The sequence below is a fragment of the Triticum dicoccoides genome, chromosome 1B (genome assembly GCF_002162155.2).
Source record: "Triticum dicoccoides isolate Atlit2015 ecotype Zavitan chromosome 1B, WEW_v2.0, whole genome shotgun sequence".
Taxonomy (NCBI): Eukaryota; Viridiplantae; Streptophyta; class Magnoliopsida; order Poales; family Poaceae; genus Triticum; species Triticum dicoccoides.
In genome coordinates this window covers 197,924,205-197,936,904 of record NC_041381.1, presented here as the reverse complement: position 1 = coordinate 197,936,904, position 12,700 = coordinate 197,924,205, and positions in this window count along the sequence as shown.

Sequence of the window (12,700 nt, the reverse complement as noted above, 5' to 3'; positions counted from 1 at the left end):
CTCCATAAGCTTCAGAGTGACATTTCCATAGGATTTGTTCCTGTTCATGCTTAGGTACACAACGTCTAATAATACCATCTACTCCTTCTTTATAAATATGTGGGTCATCCCAAAAGTAATGTCGTAAATCATAGAAGAATTTTTTCTTTTGTTGGTATGTGAAGCTAGGTGGTATGTATTTAGCAACAATATAATTAGCATAGTCAGCATACCAAGGTGTACTATGAGAAACATTTAGTGCAGCTAGTTGTTCATCAGGAAAGCTACTATTAATTGGTTGTGGGTCATCAAGAATATTTCCAAGTCTAGACAAGTTATCAGCTACGGGGTTCTCTGCTCCTTTCCTATCAGTGATATGCAAATCAAATTCTTGTAGTAGAAGAACCTACCTAATGAGTCTAGGTTTAGCATCTTTCCTTTCCATAAGATATTTTATAGTAGCATGATCAGTGTGAAGAATTACTTTAGAATCAACAATGTAAGATCTAAATTTGTCACAAGCAAACAACACTGCTAAGAACTCTTTTTCAGTAGTAGCATAGTTTTATTGAGCACTGTCTAGAGTTTTACTAGCATAATGAATAACATTTAGTTTGTTATCAACTCTTTGTCCTAGAACAGCACCAATAGCATAATCACTAGCATCACACATAATCTCAAAAGGCAAGTTCCAATCAGGTGGTTGAACAACAGGTGCAGTAATTAAGGCTTTCTTTAGTGTTTCAAAGGCTTCCATACAATCATCATCAAACACAAAGGGAATATCCTTTTGCAAAAGATTAGTAAGAGGCCTAGAAATTTTAGAAAAGTCTTTGATAAACCTCCTATAGAAACCAGCATGACCAAGGAAACTACGAACACCTTTGATATCTTTAGGACATGGCATTTTCTCAATTGCATCAACCTTGGCTTTGTCCACCTCAATGCCTTTTTCAGAAATTTTATGGCCCAAAACAATACCTTCGTTAACCATAAAGTGGAACTTCTCCGAATTCAAGACGAGATTTTTTTGTTCACATCTCTACAAGACTCGATCAAGATTGCTTAAACAATCATCAAAAGGCTTCCCATAAACAGAAAAGTCATCCTTGAAAACCTCAACAATCTTTTCACAAAAATTAGAGAATATAGCAGTCATGCATCTTTGAAAGGTAGTAGGTGCATTACATAAAGTGAAAGGCATACGCCTATAAGCAAATGTTCCAAAAGGACAAGTAAAAGTGGTCTTTTCTTGATCAAATTGTAAAACAGGTATTTGTGAAAAGCGAGGGTATCCATCAAGGAAGCAAAAATGTGTGTGCTTGGATAATCTTTCTAACATTTTATCGATAAAAGGCGGAGGGTAATGATCTTTTCTAGTAGCTTTATTTAATTTTCTATAATAAAATACCATTCTATAGCCCATGACAATTCTTTGTGGAATAAGCTCATTCTTATCATTAGGAACAACAGTAATGACTCCTTTCTTAGGGACACAATGAACATGACTTATCCATATACTATCAACTATAGGATAGATTATACCTGCTTCCAGAAGTTTCAATATTTCCGTTCTTACCAATTCTTTCATTTTTGGAATTAACCGACATTGGTGATCAACAACGGGTTTAGCATCAGGTTCCATATTAATCTTGTGTTGACATAGAGTGGGACTAATGCCCTTAAGATCATCAAGAGTATATCCAATAGCAGCCATGTGCTTCCTTAGAACTTTCAATAATCTCTCTTCTTCATGTTTTGAAAGGTTAGCACTATTATTAACAGGATATATATCCTTTTCATCAAGATAAGAATATTTAAGAGTGTCTGGCAATTGTTTTAATTCAAACACAAGATCACCTTTAGGTGGAGGAGGACCTCCTAGAGTTTCAATTGGCAAATTGTATTTAAGCAGAGGTTGTTGTTCGAAAAAGATACTATCTATTTCATTTCTTTCACGCATATGCAAATCATTTCATGGTCTAGCAAATTTTGTTCCAAAGGATTAGTAGGAGGCACGGCAATAGAAGCAAGACTAATAATCTCATCCTTATTAGGCAAATATTTCTTATGAGGTTGTTTACTAAACTTGGAAAAATTAAATTCATGAGATTCATCACCAAAGCAAACACCGATAGTTTGTTTCTCACAATCTATTTTGGCATTGATGGTGTTCAAGAAAGGTCTACCAAAAATAATGGGATAAAAGTCATCTTGTGGGGAGCTAAGAACAAGAAAATCGGTTGGGTATTTTATTTTTCCACACAAGACTTCAACATCTCTAAGAATCCCAATCGGTGATATAGTATCTCTATTAGCAAGTTTAATAGTGACATCTATGCCTTCTATTTCACCAGGTGCTATTTCATCTTTAATTTCTTGATATAAGGAGAAGGGAATAGCACTCACACTAGCACCTAGGTCACATAACCCATGATAACAGTGATCTCCTATCTTAACTGAGACAACATGCATGCTAACAACTGGTCTATGTTTATCTTTTCCTTCAGTTTTGGCAATTCTAGAAGCTTCACCATAGAAGTAAATAACATGCCCATCAATATTATCAACTATGAGATCTTTAACCATAACAACACTAGGTTCAACTCTGATTTGTTCAGATGGTTTGGGTGTTCTAACATAACTTTTGTTAACCACAGTTGAAGCTTTAGCATGTTCCTTCATCCTAACAGGGAATGGTGGTTTTTCAATATAAGCAGTGGGAACAACTGGATCAACATTGTAAATGATAGTTTCTTCTCTATCTTTTACCGGCTCTTTAATTTCTTCTTTAATTGGTGGGTGATATTTAAACCTCTTCTCCTTAGGGAGATCAACTTTTGTTAAACTACTATCTCAGAGTCAAGTCCATATTTAGTGCAAAACTTTTGAAAAGCATCGGTATTCATAAAAGATTTAACACAATCAAACTTAGTTGAATACCTGACTCTTTACCTTCGTCGAGTTCCCAATCTTTAGAGTTGCGTTTAATTCTTTCTAAAAGATCCCACCAGAATTCAATAGTCTTCTTCATGAAAGAACCAGTACAAGAAGTATCGAGCATGGATTGATCATCATGAGAAAGCCGAGCATAAAAATTCTGAATAATAATTTATCTAGAGAGCTCATGATTGGAGCATGAATATAACATTGAATTAAGCCTCCCCCAAGCTAGAGCAATACTTTCTCCTTCGCGAGGCGAAAAATTATATATATAATTCCGATCACGATGAACTAGATGCATAGGATAAAATTGCTGATGAAATTCCAATTTCAAACGGTTCCAGTTCCAAGATCCAATATCATCGCACAGCCTATACCATGTCAATGCTTTTCCCTTCAAAGATAAAGGGAAAACCTTCTTCCTCGCTTCATCTCCGGGCAAACCTGCAAGCTTAAACAATCAACAAATTTCATCCACATATATCAAGTGCATATCAGGATGTTCGGTTCCATCTCCTGTATAAGGATTAGCTAGCAGTTTCTCTAACATACCCGAAGGAATTTTATATTCAATATTTTCAGTAGGTGCAGTAGTTTGAGGGGCAACAAATTGTGGTTCCGGTCGAGGTGAAGATACCCCGAACAAACCCCTCAAAGGATTGTTTCCATAGTAGCAAGTGACAATAAATTTTAGCATGTAGTAATAATGTTTCCTTACCAATTTCCACTTACCAAGAGCCCTTCACTCCCCGGCAATAGTGCCAGAAAATAGCCTTGATGACCCACAAGTATATGGGGTCAATTGTAGCCTTTTCGATAAGTAAGAGTGTCGAACCCAATGAGGAGCAGAAGGAAATGACAAGTGGTTTTCAGCAAGGTATTGTCTGCAAGTGCTAAAATTGTAAGTAGCGGAGTAGTTTGATAGCAAGATAATTTGTAACGAGCAAGTAACGAAAGTAGCAAAAAAAGTGCAGCAAGGTAGCCCAATCCTTTTGAGGCAAAGGACAGGCCAAAATAGTTTCTTATGATAAGCAAAGTGTTCTTGAGGGTACACGTGAATTTCATCTAGTCACTGTCATCATGTTGGATTAATTCTTGTTTGGTACTTTGATAATTTGATATGTGGGTGGACCGGTGCTTAGGTGTTGTTCTTACTTGAACAAACCTCCTAATTATGATTAACCCTCTCGCAAGCATCCTCAACTACGAGAAAATATTAAGAATAAATTCTAACCATCGCTTTAAACGTTTGGATCCAATCGGTCACTTACGGAATAGCGCATAAACTGGGGTTTATTCTGTCACTCTCACAACCCACCAGATAATAACTACTCCACAATGCATTCCCTTAGGCCCAAATATTGTGAAGTGTCATGTAGTCGACGTTCACATGACACCACTAAGAGAATGGCAACATACATATCATCAAAATATCAAACACATATCAAGTTCACATGATTACTTGCAACATGATTTCTCCCGTGACCTCAAGAACGAAAGTAACTACTCACAAATGATAATCATGCTCAAGATCAGAGGGGTATTAAATAGCATAATGGATCTGAACATATAATCTTCCACCAAATAAACCATATAGTAATCAACTACAAGATGTAATCAACACTACTAGTCACCCACAAGCACCAATCTATAGTTTTGATAAAAAGATTGAACACAAGAGATGAACTAGGGTTTGACAGGAGTTGGTGTTGTGAAGATGTTGATGAAGATAGCCCTCCCCAAGATGGGAGAGTTGTTGTTGATGATGATGATTTCCCCCCTCCGGGAGGGAAGTTCCCCCGACGGAATCGCTCCGCTGGAGGGCAAAAGTGCTCCTACCCAAGTTCCGCCTCGAGGCGGCGGTGCTTCATCCCGAATGTCCTCCACTCATTTTTTTCTAGGTCAAAATTACTTATATACTAGAAGATGGGCACCGGAGGTGGGCCGAGGAGGGCAGTACCCACCAAGGCGCGCCTGGGCCTCCTGGCGTGCCCAGGTGGGTTGTGCCCACCTGGTGGCCCTCCTCTAGTATTTATTAAATATTCTATAAAAAATTCCTCGGTGAGTTTCAGCTCATTTGGAGCTGTGCAGAATAGGTAGCTTGACGTAGCTTTTTCAGGTCCAGATTTCCAGCTGCCGGAATTCTCCCCCTTGGTGCATACCTTGCATATTATGAGGGAAAAGGCATTAGAATTACTCCAAAATGCATTATTATACAATAAAATAACATAAATAATAGTAAGAAAACATGATGCAAAATGGACGTATCACTGACCCTGGTGGTACTACCGCCTATGGTTTTTAGACCTGGAGAGGCAGTGGTAGTAGAGTGTGCCAGGGGCGGCAATACCGTGCGAAGCCGTACTACCGTCCTAGTGCCGCTCTACTACCGCTTAGTGCAAAGTGGGAACAGAACCTTGCATAGAGGAAGACCCCGCAAGCGGTAGTGGAGACGGTAGTACGAGTTGTAGTACCGCCGGAGCGGTACAACCACGCTATGATAACCCACAAGTATAGGGGATCGCAACAGTTTTCGAGGGTAGAGTATTCAACCCAAATTTATTGATTCAACACAAGGGAAGCCAAAGAATATTCTCAAGTATTAGTAGCTGAGTTGTCAATTCAACCACACCTGGAAACTTAGTGTCTGCAGCAAAGTGTTTAGTAGAAAAGTAATATGATACTGGTGGTAATGGTAACAAAAGTAAAGACAGCAAAAGTAATGTTTTTGGTATTTTGTAGTGATTGTAACAGTAGCAATGGAAAAGTTAATAAGCGAGAACCAGTATATGGAAAACTCGTAGGCACCGGATTAGTGATGGATAATTATGCCGGATGCGGTTCGTCATGTAACAGTCATAACATAGGGTGACACAGAACTAGCTCTAATTCATCAATATAATGTAGGCATGTATTCCGTATATAGTCATACGTTCTTATGGAAAAGAACTTGCATGACATCTTTTGTCCTACCCTCCCATGGCAGCGGGGTCCTATTGGAAACTAAGGGATATTAAGGCCTCCTTTTAATAGAAAACCGGAACAAAGCATTAGCCCATAGTGAATACATGAACTCCTCAAACTATGGTCATCACCGGGAGTGGTCCCGATTATTGTCACTTCGGGGTTGCCGGATCATAACACATAGTAGGTGACTATAGACTTGCAAGATAGGATCAAGAACACACATATATTCATGAAAACATATAGGTTCAGATCTGAAATCATGGCACTCGGGCCCTAGTGACAAGCATTAAACATAGCAAAGTCATAGCAACATCAATCTCAGAACATAGTGGATACTAGGGATCAAACCCTAACAAAACTAACTCGATTACATGATAAATCTCATCCAACCCATCACCGTCCAGCAAGCCTACGATGGAATTACTCAGCACGGCGGTGAGCATCATGAAATTGCTGATGGAGGATGGTTGATGATGACGACGGCGACGAATCCCCCTCCCCGGAGTCCCGAACGAACTCCAGATCAGCCCTCCCGAGAGAGATTAGGGCTTGGCGGCGGCTCCGTATCGTAAAACGCGATGATTTCTTCTCTCTGCTTTTTTTCTCCCCTAAAGCCAATATATGGAGTTGGTGTTGGCGTCGGAGGGCCACCAGGGGGCCCACGAGGTAGGGGGGCGTGCCCAGGATTGGGGGGGCGCCCCCACCCTCGTGAACAGGGTGTGGGCCCCCTAACCTTCATCTTTGGCGAGGATTTTTTATTATTTTTTCTAAGATGTTCCGTGGAGTTTCAGGTCATTCCGAGAACTTTTGTTTTCTGCACATAAAACAACATCATGGCAATTCTGTTGAAAACAGCGTCAGTCCAGGTTAGTTCCATTCAAATCATACAAGTTAGAGTCCAAAACAAGGGCAAAAGTGTTTGGAAAAGTAGATACGATGGAGACGTATCAACTCCCCCAAGCTTAAACCCTTGCTTGTCCTCAAGCAATTCAGTTGACAAACTAAAAGAGAAAAAGAAAAACTTTTACAAACTCTGTTTGCTCTTGTTGTTGTAACATGAAAAGCCAGCATTCAAGTTTCAGCAAATATTATGAACTAACCATACTAACAATAATACATAGGTCTCACAATTACTCATATCAATAACGTAATCAACTAGCGAGCTATAATAACAAAACTCGGATGACAACACTTTCTCAAAATAATCATAACATGATATAACAGAATGGTATCTCGCTAGCCCTTTCTGAGACCGCAAAACATAAATGCAGAGCACCTTTAAAGATCAAGGACTAACTAAACATTGTAATTCATGGTAAAAGAGATCCAGTCAAGTCATACCCAATATAAACCAATAATAAGAATGCAAATGACAGTGTGCTCTCCAGCGGGTGCTTTTAATAAGAAGGATGATGACTCAACATAAAAGTAAATAGATAGGCCCTTCGCAGAGGGAAGCAGGGATTTGTAGAGGTGCCAGAGCTCGGCTTTGAAATAGAGATAAATTATATTTTGAGCTGCATAGTTTCATTGTCAACATGACAACTAAGAGATGACGATATCTTCCATGCTAAACAAATTATAGGCGGTTCCCAAACAGAATGGTAAAGTTTATACTCCCCCTCCTCCACAAGCATCAATCCATGGCTTGCTCGAAACAACGAGTGCCTCCAACATTCAACGGGTCTCAAGGGGAGTTTTGTTTGCAATTATTTTGATTTAGTTTGCATAAAGCAAGGGACTAGGCATCCCGGTTACCAGCCATTTTCTCGTGAATGAGGAGCGGAGTCCACTCCTCTTGAGAATAACTCGCCTAACACGGAAGATAAGGGCGGCTCTAGTTAACATATGAGCTATTCGAGCATGCAAAACAGAATATTTATTTGAAGGTTTAGAGTATGTCACATACAAATTTACTTGGAACGGCGGGTAGATACCGCAAATAGGTAGGTATAGTGGACTCATATGGAACAACTTTGGGGTTTAAGGAGTTTGGATGCACAAGCAGTATTCCCGCTTAGTACAGGTGAAGGCTAGCAAAAGACTGGGAAGCAACCAACTGAGAGAGCGACAACAGTCGTAAACATGCATTAAAACTAATTTACACCGAATACAAGCATGAGTAGGATATAATCTACCATGAACATAAATATCATGAAGGATATGTTGATTTGATTCAACTACATGCGTGAACATGCGCCAAGTCTAGTCACTTAATACATTTAAAGGAGGATACCATCCCATCATACCACATCATAATCATTCTAATAGCATGTTGGCACGCAAGGTAAACCATTATAACTCATAGCTAATCAAGCATGTCACAAGCAACTATAATCTCTAAATGTCATTGCAAATATGTTTACTTCATAATAGCTGACTCAGGAATGATGAATCATCATATTTACAAAAACAAGAGAGGTCGAGTTCATACCAGCTTTTCTCATCCCAATAAGTCCATCATATATCATCATTATTGCCTTTCACTTGCACGACCGAACGATGTGTATAACAATAAGAGTGCACGTGCATTGGGCTAAGCTGGAATCTGCAAGCGTTCAACTCAAGAGAGAGGACAAGTAATATGGGCTCTAAGTTAAATAAACAATCATGCATATAAGAGCCACTAAGCATTTTCAATATAGTCTTCTCGACCCCAAAGAAAAGAAAATAAAACTATTTACATGGGAAAGCTCCCAACCAGCAAAAGAAGAAAGGAAAATATTTTTGGGTTTTCTTATTAATTACTACAGCAAAGAGATAAACTACTACTAATTTTTTTGATTTTTTCTTAAGGTTTATCAAACACACAAGAAGAAAGCAGGAAAAAGAAAATAAAGTAGCATGGATATTAAAGTGAAAGAGTATGAGCACCGACATCTAGCAATGAGTGTGTGTGAACATGAATGTAATGTCGGTGAGAAATACGTACTCCCCCAAGCTTAGGCTTTTGGCCTAAGTTGGTCTATTGCCAGGGATAGCCTGGCGGATACCCGTAGGTGAAGCTGGGGTCATACTGTGATGAAGAAGAATCTGACTGCCACTGGCTGGCAACCACCTCTGGATCCCAAGAATAAACAGACTGTCGTGGAGGCTCATCTTGTGGCTCTGGTTCCGGGGCTGGTATAGGATTCCGATAGGCTTGAATGGCTGCCCATGGAATGATGTGAGGACCTGCAGACAAGTTAAACAAAGAGGGAGCAGGCAAAGTAATAGTCTCAGGGTGACGTTTATCAAAGTATAATTTATATTTGAGCTCCCCTTCACGACTCTTAACAAGAAAGTCATGCGCTAGCATACTCTTATAATCTAAATAAGTATGGGGCAACGATGTTTCTTCTTTCTCCTAATGCCTAATAGGTATTTCAAGATATTCAGCTAGGCGCAAAACATAAATGCCTCCAAAGATAGGGCCCTTAGTACGGATCAGACTTAAACGTCTAGCAACAATTCCACCCATACTAACAGAGTTATTGCGGTGTAAACCATGGAACAAAATAATAATATCAGGAACACTAAGGTTTCCACAGTTCCCGCGTCCAATCAAGAAACGACTAGCAAATAAGGCAAAGTAGCGTAAAACAGGAAAATGTATGCTCGTAATCCTTGCATCAGAAACCTTCCTGGTTTCTCCCACAATGATAGTGTTAATAAAAGTTTCTACTTCGTTACGGTGTGGTTCATCCAAGGTGCCCTCAAAGGGTATTTTGCAAACCTCGCAAAATTCAGCTAATGGCATCTCCTTAACAACGTCATATAAATGAAACTCTACTGATGGAGGTGATTTCTTAGGGAAAAGGTAGAAGTTTTGCACAAAAGTATTTGTGAGTAAGAGATACTGATGACGTTGGTCGTGGAGGAAGTCGGTGAGGCCGGCATTCTCAATCAATAAATAGAAATCCTCATAAATCCCGGCTCTCCTCAAGAAGTCATCGGAAGGCCATTCACACGGCCAGACCTCCGCGGTGCGAGGCAAATTAAATTTGGGCTTCTGCTCTTCTTCCTTTTGTTTTTCCTTCGAGCTTTGGCTCGACGAGACCCTTAAAAGTCTCTTCATTATTTTCTGAAATAATCTAAAATTTTTAGTAACTTCAAATAAAAATGAACCAACTTCAATAAAATTGATAGAAACTACTCCCACAAGTGCCTAGAGCCTATATCAAGCATTAGAACTACTTGGAACCATATAAATTTGACATGCAAGCTCAAGAACATGGTCACCTATGCAGCATAAATTTGCAATGAATAAAGCACTAGAACAAAAACTAATTGGACCAATGGAGGAGTCACATACCAAGGAACAATCTCCCCAAGCAGTTTTGCGGGAGGTGCTTTGAGCAAGGAGATCGAAAATCACAGGAACGGGGGCTGGAACTCGTGCTTGAGTTGGTTTTTCGTGTTTGTGTGAGGCAGAGGAAGAAGATGGGTGCATGGATAAGTGGAGGAGGGCCACTGTGGGCCCACGAGGCAGGGGACGCGCCCAGGGGGGTAGGGCACGCCCTCCACCCTCGTGGCTAGGTGGCAGCTCCCCCCGCGGTAATTTTTTCATAGTAAATCCTCAAATATTCCCGAAAAAATCATATTAAATTGGCATGGCATTCTCACGACTTTTATTTTGGGATATTTTTATATTGCATGGATAAGTCAGGAGGCAGACAGAAAAATACTATTTTACTTTATTTCTACTAAATAACAGAAAATATAAAGAGGGTACAGAAGGTTGTGCTTCTAGTTTCATCCATCTCGTGATCATCAAAATGAACCCACTAACAAGGTTGATCAAGTCTTGTTAACAAACTCATTCCGAATAACACGGAACTGGAGAAATTTTGAATAACACTAAGTTACCTCAACGGGGATATGAAAATCCCCAACAATAAGAATGTCATACTTTTTCTTGACAGTAGGGAGAGGAAATTCAAAACCTCCAAATATAATCGATGGAATTTTTCCAATAGAGTTGATACTATAAACTTGAGGTTGTTTCCTTGGAAAGTGTACCGTGTGCTCATTGCCATTAACATGAAAAATGACATTGCCTTTGTTGCAATAAATAACAGCCCCTTCAGTATTAAGGAAAGGTCTTCCAAGAATAATAGACATACTATCATCCTCGGGAATATCAAGAATAACAAAGTCCGTTAAAATAGTAACGTTTGCAACTACAAAAGGCACATCCTCACAAATACCGACAGGTATAGCAGTTGATTTATCAGCCATTTGCAAAGATATTTCAGTAGGTGTCAACTTATTCAAGTCAAGTCTATGATATAAAGAGAGAGGCATAACACTAACACCGGCTCCAAGATCACATAAAGTAGTTTTAACATAATTTCTCTTAATGGAGCATGGTATAGTAGGCACTCCTGGATCTCCAAGTTTCTTTGGTATTCCACCCTTAAAAGTATAGCAAGTATGGTGGAAATTCCAGCTTCCAGTATCTTTCTTTTATTAGTAATGATATCCTTCATATACTTAGCATAAGGATTTGTTTTGAGCACATGAGTTAATCGCATACGCAAAAAGATGGGTCTAATCATTTCAGCAAAGCGCTCAAAATCCTCATCATCCTTTTTCTTGGATGGTTTCGGAGGAAAAGGCATGGGTTTCTGAACCCACGGTTCCCTTTCTTTACCATGTTTCCTAGCAACGAAGTCTCTTTTATCATAACGTTGATTCTTTGATTGTGGGTTATCAAGATCAACAGCAGGTTCAACTTCTACATCATTATCATTACTAGGTTGAGCCTCAACATGAACATTATTATTAACATTTTCACTAGGCTCATGTTCATCACCTAATTGTGTTTCAGCATCAGACATAGAGATATCATTTGGATTCTCAGGTGGTTCAGCGATAGGTTCACTAGAAGTTTGCAAAGTCCTATCATTTTTATTTTTCATCCTTTTAGAAGAACTAGGTACATCAATATTATTTCTCTGAGAATCTTGCTCGATTCTCTTAGGGTGGACTTCAGGATACAAAGGTTCCTGAGTCATTCTACCAGCTCTAGTAGCCACTCTAACAGCATAATCATTTTTCTTACTATTCATTTCATCAAGCACTTCTTTCTGAGCTTTGAGTACTTGTTCTACTTGAGTGGTAACCATAGAAGCATGTTTGCTAACAAGTTTAAGTTCACCTCTAGTATTAGCCATATAATCACCCAAGCGTTTAATCATAAAGGTATTCTGTTTTAGTTGTCTACCAAAATAAGCATTAAAGTCATCTTGCCTAAACATAAAGTCATCGAACTCATCCAAGCACTGACTAGCAATTTTAGTAGGAGGGACTTCAACTTTATCATATCTATAGAGAGAATTTACCTTTACTACCCGTGTCGGGATATCGGGATCAGGAGGTTCTTCAGTGAATAAGGAATTGAGATCATATACTTCTTCAACAGGCGGTAAATTAAGATCGTGTATTTCTTCAATAGGAGGTAAATTCTTAACATCTTCAGCTTTAATACCTTTTTCTTTCATAGATTTCTTTGCCTCTTGCATATCTTCGGGACTGAGAAATAGAACACCTCTCTTCTTCGGAGTTGGTTTAGGAATAGGCTCAGTAATTGGCTTAGGAGCTGGTTCGGGAGTTGGCTGAGGAGGTGCCCATTTTCATTTGTTAACATATTATTCAATAGAATTTCAGCTTCATCCGGTGTTCTTTCCTGAAAAGAGAACCAGCACAACTATCCAGGTAATCTCTGGAAGCATCAGTTAGTCCATTATAAAAGATATCAAGTATTTCAGGTTTCTTAAGAGGATGATCAGGCAAAGCATTAAGTAACTTGAGAAGCCTCCCCCAAGCT